Source organism: Furipterus horrens, unplaced genomic scaffold (assembly GCF_987537825.1).
Source record: "Furipterus horrens unplaced genomic scaffold, mFurHor1.1.pri manual_scaffold_3, whole genome shotgun sequence".
Classification (NCBI taxonomy): domain Eukaryota; kingdom Metazoa; phylum Chordata; class Mammalia; order Chiroptera; family Furipteridae; genus Furipterus; species Furipterus horrens.
Window position 1 is genome coordinate 195,160,688 of NW_028327173.1, and position 6,696 is coordinate 195,167,383.

The 6,696-nt window shown below is 36.7% G+C and overlaps 1 protein-coding gene across 5 annotated transcripts in view; it reads right to left on the reverse strand.

The window, feature by feature from the left end:
- DIO2 (iodothyronine deiodinase 2) overlaps positions 1-5,984 on the reverse strand; it is a 236,726-nt gene extending 230,742 nt beyond the window's left edge. For 3 of the 5 annotated variants that reach the window (XM_090271256.1, XM_090271257.1, XM_090271258.1), the window contains exons 1-2: positions 5,920-5,984; positions 3,892-4,171 (exon numbers count right to left, since the gene is read on the reverse strand). The gene's annotated coding sequence lies outside the window, so the exon portion shown is untranslated. The remainder of the gene's footprint in view (positions 1-3,891; positions 4,172-5,919) is intronic. The other 2 variants (XM_090271259.1, XM_090271255.1) reach the window with 1 other exon arrangement.
- Between the last annotated feature and the right edge of the window lie 712 nt (positions 5,985-6,696).

Consider the following 6,696-nt stretch of genomic DNA (forward strand, 5'->3'; position numbering starts at 1 on the left):
GACAACATGGATGGAACTGGAAAGTATTAAGGGAAGAAGTACAAGATGGTGACCAGAAAATCACAATGTCTCTTGAGGCCTTAACCTAAACCTGGCCAATGGCAACATCATTGAGGCTGGGAGATATATCCCATTCACTCTAGTAGGAGGTATTATAAAATCATATGGTATACATATATAATTCTAATGTGGATAATTGTGAACAATTAATACTTCAATAAATGAAGCCTCATCATAATTACTCATGTCCCTCTCATACCTAAGTTACACTTACCCCTCCCCAAGACAACACAAGTTTGGAGGCGTGGAGCAGACCTGAACCCAACCACAGACAAAAGCCAATTCACACGTAAGTGCTTTGTAGCCTGACATAGAGTTACTTGGCTGAGCCAGCCTAACCCAGCATACCTACAAGTGTAAAAATAAGTGTTTGTCGTTGTGAGACACAGAGTTTTGGGTTGTTTTATTAGGTAGCATTTACATGGTACTAGCTGATTAATACAATGCATTTTCTCATATATTTCTTATATCCTTGACATGACTTGCACATTTTCTTGATATTCTTATAATTCTATCTTTTATTTTAATTTTTAATTTAAAATTATTGGGTGACATTGGTTAATAAATTTATATAGGTTTTGAGTGTACAATTCTATTAGTACATCATCTATATATCACATTGTATGTTTACCACTAAAATTTAGATCCTTATTTAAGATGTTTCAGATGGACCCAAATCTTTTTTTGGTACCCGTGTCTTTACCTCATCTCCAAAAGTATCTATAGAGGTTAGGCCACCAAATTTAAATACAGTTACTCTGTGTACTTTTGAAAACTTTTTATGCATTCTTTTACAACAAAGATTTTTGAATGCCTACTATGTGAACAATGAGAGAAACTGGGGAGATAATGATGAAAATAGACTTTATCGTGTAATAAGTCCAAAACAGAACAATAAAAAATACACATGAATATTCTAATTTCAAAAATACCAGTCTTAGATGCTAAATTAAATTTTAAGCTTAAGGGCAAAGAGTTAAGGGCAAGGATTGTTTTACTCTTTCTTGATCCCCTAATAGTATCAAGCAACAGAACATTTTTAGAGTAAGTGCTGAATGAACAGTTGACTATTTTGTTGTTACGTGTCTACTGCACTACAACTGCCTTTGTGTTATGTCTAGCAACTTAGTCTTTAGATCATTGTTCCCAATCAAACATTTGCTGAGTGCTTATTTTGTGCCTGCCATTGTGCAAGGCTCAGGTAGTCTTGGCTTGTCAAGGCACACATACTCTGGGGTGAGATAGGCATGTAAACACATGATTATGATAGTAGTTAAGATAACCGAGAATACTATAAGAGCAAAGAAGGGTGACCAACTTCTTTCGGGAAAGTAATTCTATAATTATAATTGGATCTTTAAAGTGTAGAACTTTTTCAGGCAGAAAGAAATGGAAAGGGCTACTCTCGGTCACAAGAACATGATGTACAAAAGTACAGAGACATGAAAAGCAGTTGGGTTTGGAGATTAGCAGAGCATGAAGTATGGATAGAATTTAGGTTGGGTGGGAGCTGAGTGATGAGAGATGAAGCCACAGCTGAACTGAAAAGAGCTTTGTATGCCAAAGTAGTGAACTGAGATATTATTCTATAAAGATCAAAGAACAAGTGGAATGTTTTAAGGATGGAAGAATTATGATTAGATGCTTTTATTTATTTGGGGGTGACCACCTGTTGACAATGTGGTGATTTGAATAAGTAAGGATAACTTGATTATAGAAAGATCAGTTAGGCAACAGTTTCCAGGCCCAAAATGATAAAGGCCCAGCTAGGCTGGAGGTTGAATCAGAGAGATTTCTCTGCCATACAGATGAAAGAATATGCAGAGTCAGTAGATGAGAAAATAGAGACAAGGGAGATAAACCAAGTAAGTCTGCACTGTGTTTGAGTTAGAAGCCCAATGGGAGTACTGACTTCATAAAATAGAAGGAAAGGCAGGTTAGGAGAGGAAAGTTCATTTTTCAGTAATATATAAAAGAATCACATGCTTGGTCTAATCTACTCATGTTAAACAAAAACTAGGAGCTACTTTCAAATCTCCCCATTAAAAATAAAGCCAGGTACACAGCTCAATCTTTGAGCAGAGTATAGGTGACCTGAACAATTTTTACCTCAAAAAAGTGGTACATTGACTGAGAAAATTCAAGAACCACTATTTTCAAATAACCCAAGTACTACCAGCGTTAATTCAATTTGTTGAATAAATGCATTTTATTTTGTATACTGTGGCTGTGGCAGATACTGTTAAATGTTCTCTAGTATCCTGTCTTCTCCAAATTGAACCCACCCCTCCACCCTCCAATATTCCTTCTCCACTTTATTTTATAGAGTCATGGCCTCCTAGCTACAGACTACATTTCTCAGCATCCCTTGAAGGTAAGTTAGTTTGTGTGCTAAAGTTCCAGTCAATGGGAGAGGAGTGGAATTGATATCTGTCATTTACTCTTTTAAGTTAAATCATTTTTTATTTTTCAGTTACAGTTGAAAAATACAACATTACATTAATTTCAGGTGTACAACCCAGAGAAAAGCAGTTAGTTACCTACAAGGGAGCTCCTGTAAAATTATCTACTGATTTCTCAATAAAAACTTTCCAGTCCAGAAGGGATTGGCAAGAAATATCCAAAGTGATGAAAAGGAAGGACATATACCCAAGATTACAAGATTACTGTACCCAGTAAAGCTATTATTTAGAGTCAAAGGACATATAAAGAGCTTCCCAGACAAGATATCTGTCATTTCTGAGTCACCTCATTCAAGACACTTGCCCTGGACTCTCTTTTATTCCTTCTTCTATGGGGCATAGCACAGATGTGATAGAGACCCAGCTTTGGTCCATTGAGCACAAGACAAGGGAATGGTAATGCAGCAGAAAGGGAGAAATCTTACGTCCTTTAATGACCTGAAAGAGTCTATGTACTCTGCCACCAGGACCAGTGGAAATGTAATATGAAGAATGCATTTCTATCTATATAAGCCACTACGTTTGGGCTTTTTTGTTTTGTTGTTGTTACAGTAGCTTAACCTCTATTCCATGGAATATACGGTTTTAACCTTTTTTTTTTTTTTTTTTTTTTTTTTGAGAAAAAGAAATGTTTCAGTTGTGAAAATTGCCTTTAGGACCTTATGGGACAAACAGATTTTTAATTACAAACATCTAATGTGTCAGGTTAAAGAATCTGAATGCTTATTATCACACCAAAGTTATTACCAAGGGCTTTTCCATTGCTCCTGACTTGATAACAATATTTTGAATTCAAACAGAATACTTAAATGTCAATATGGCTGCTTTTGATTATGATCATACTGTTGTTTGTAATGTGGTAGCAGTTTTCCATTTCTTTTACTAATCCAGTGAGTGCTGGTTGAATACACCAAAGATCTTTCAAATTACCTTATCTCTGCAATGAGACTTAACCATAAGTTAGATAAATGGGGATCTCAAAAGAGAATGTCTAAAAAAATGGCTTACTACATTTTAACCTTCAAGTAATAGTGTAAATTTGTATACCATGAATACCAACCTCCATTAAAAACTTTCTTGACTAAAGGGAAGCATTGGAAATCGAATTTTATTATATTGACACTTCTTTAGCAATTGGGGTAAAATATGATTTAAGATTTTAGTTTTGTATATTTTCAGTAATGGGGAATCTGGCATCAGTGTTTTTATTTCTAGTGTAATGAAAAGCTATTAGATGGTTTAGTTGTCAAAAAAAAGGAATTAAAAAGATAGGTAACAGAAGAATTAGAGCATCAGGTGATGATGGAATATAGCATACTACAGACAAAACACATCAAAGCTATCATCCATGGCCAGTTTTACAACTTACCTCAATCATACATAGGACTGTCTTCGATCAGCTGACTTGGAAAATAACAGCACTGTTGATCTTCCTGGCACTATCAATACTTCTCAGCTTTAGAGAAGCTAAATCAGCTTCTTCCCCTTGCCTTCCCAGTCACCAGTGACAGCTGTTGTAGTGGAAAGAACTCCTGGCTAGGAATCAGGAAACTTCACTGAGGCGCTGACCCTCCCACTTACTAAGTGTGAGTCTGGGCAGGTCATTTAACCTTTCTACAGGGTGATTATGAAGTTCAGAAGAAGATCACCTATGAGAAGGACATTGGAAAATAAAAACCTTTATACAAACAAACAACGGTATGTATATGTGTGTGTTATGCAAGAAAAACTAACATTATTAATAATTAAAGCCACCTATACATGTATCTGTTCATATGAACACAACGATCTGCTAAATAAAAAACTTTTACTATTTAGAGTTTTTGTCCTGGCTGCTTCTAAACTGGAATGGTGTCTTGAGAAGCTTTGAAACAAAATGAAGTCCATGTAGTTGACATTTAAGAAATGTTTTTAGTGGAGTTCTCCTGCTCTTCACTGATGGTTGAATGCAAAACAGATAAGGAGATTTTGTAGAAATAATAATGGGTTACTAATAATTTACTGGACACTTGTGAAATACCCCCACACCCCCTTCAAATAAAAATTAAAGTCTTGATAATGACACACATCTAACCATAGGGTTTCACCCCTATCCCATACTTCTGCCTGCCCCTGCCTGCATGATAAAGTTAATAGGGCAGCTCAGCCGGAGTTTTCAGGAAGTAGTATCTGGGAGGGGTCAAGTTCCCACACTGGAATGCAAGGCACACATTAGGCTGGCACCCTAAAGCCAGAATTGTTATTATAACATTCTTTGAACCTTTTTTCTTAGTTATTACCTTTAATCATGAGATTAAGGAATAAGATAACAAGTCCCAAACCACCTAATAGTTATTAAGGTCCCAATAATCTTTTATCCTAAAGTAATTTTAAGTGAGCTACATTCACTCAACTTGTAAATAAATTAGGAATTAAGTTTATTGTGAGGTGGAGGTTAATACAAATACCTTTGATCATTAGTTCCGACTATACCATTGTATTTTGAAATAATCCATCAGTTCCCTTTGATCTTTATTTTAATACAATCCAAAGTAAAGCATTTCATTTTATGGCCTCAGTCCACAACATGAACAACAAATATATTAGACTGTATTTTATTTTCACAGATTCATATTGATGATCCTCCATCTCAAGCTGAAATTCTCAGAGTAATCACTAGATTAACATTGGGACTAGCAAAGAATGGCATTTGAGATGGTCCCCTCACCCCCCGCAACCCTTCTGCCTTAAAAAAATACAATAACATGTAAAATGGATGAGAATTTCTGCACAGATGGCATGGAAACAAAGAGTTAGAGCTAACCCTTGGATTCCATTACCATATTTCATTCTGCTGCTGTGGTTGGCCTCATCGCTTAACCGAAACATCACCCTAGGAGCATCACCAGGCATTAAGAAATGCCCACAACTGAGACTGGTCTTTTAGAAGTTGGAATTTCTTCTCTAGACTAATATTTTTATTTTCTGATATTTACAAGAAATAATACCGAGAAAAAAATCTGCAGCAATGTATTCAGAGTTTGATACCTTAGAATCATAATTTGCCTCTCTTCCAAAGGAGATCGTCCAAAAGCAGACTCATTTAGTATCACAGTGCACTTGCCAAGTAGGCTGCAGAGCGCACGGCCCCATTTTACAATTGGAGCCCTGAGAGTCAGCCCGGCCTCTCCCAAGCAGAGAGGACAAGAGGAAGCAATGACAGTCACATTTCCACTCATTTCCTGAACGTGCCTTTGTGAGCTCAAGTGTCAATGGCAGACTCCTTAAGCAGGTGCAGAATAAACAAGTAAGAATACACTGGGAATGCTGGTCCTTCTGACTAGAATTTATCCAGTCTCACAGAGCAACTGCAAAATGTATGCCAGTAAATGTGGTCTAGTCCTCCCCCTGGACTCACCTGATCCCTTGTGTCCTTGTGGAGTGGTAAATACCTGCCCAGAAGTTGGCTAGATCAGAGACAGTGGAGAGGGAGAGAGAGAAAGAGGCCCCAAACCCTTAGTCTTTATATACCCACCCCCTCTCTCTATTCAAAATCCTCTTCACTCTGATTGGCTTTGGTTCTCTCACTGCCCCTTGACTTTGAAATGTTTTCCATTGAGCGGCATTCAGGGCAATGTCTCCAGCTTCCCTAAAGCACCTGCACACATCCTGGGCATGATGTGTATTTCCAATGACCTAAAGTGACAGTTAGCTGGAGGTAGCTTCTTGTAACTTTTTCCTGGAAACTTGTCTCTCCTTTGAATGGATGGTCTTGGCTCTTCCAAAAGGCTAAGGGAGGTTATCTATTCTCTTTGCCTGAAGGTTATAAACCATACTGTGGTTCTGTTTTAGAAGGACATTCTGCATGACTGACAGAAGGAAAACTCAGCTTCCATATTTGAACCCCTCCCTACCTCATCTTCCAAAGAAAGCACTGCCAGAAAATTATGAGCCTATTATTGCTGTTCTCTTTGTCACCTTCCTATATAGATTAATAATATTTTTCATTCTTAATCTAACTTTTTCCTGTTTCCTTTTTAATAAAGTTTTCTTTATAAAGTTTCTTCTGACACATTTGAAGCTATGGGTTGTTTTCCTGGAAAAAAAAAAAAGTATATTCCTAACTTTATAGAATCAACATATATGACTTCCAAAGAGTAACAAATAAAATAATTGTTTTTCATTTCATCTTCAT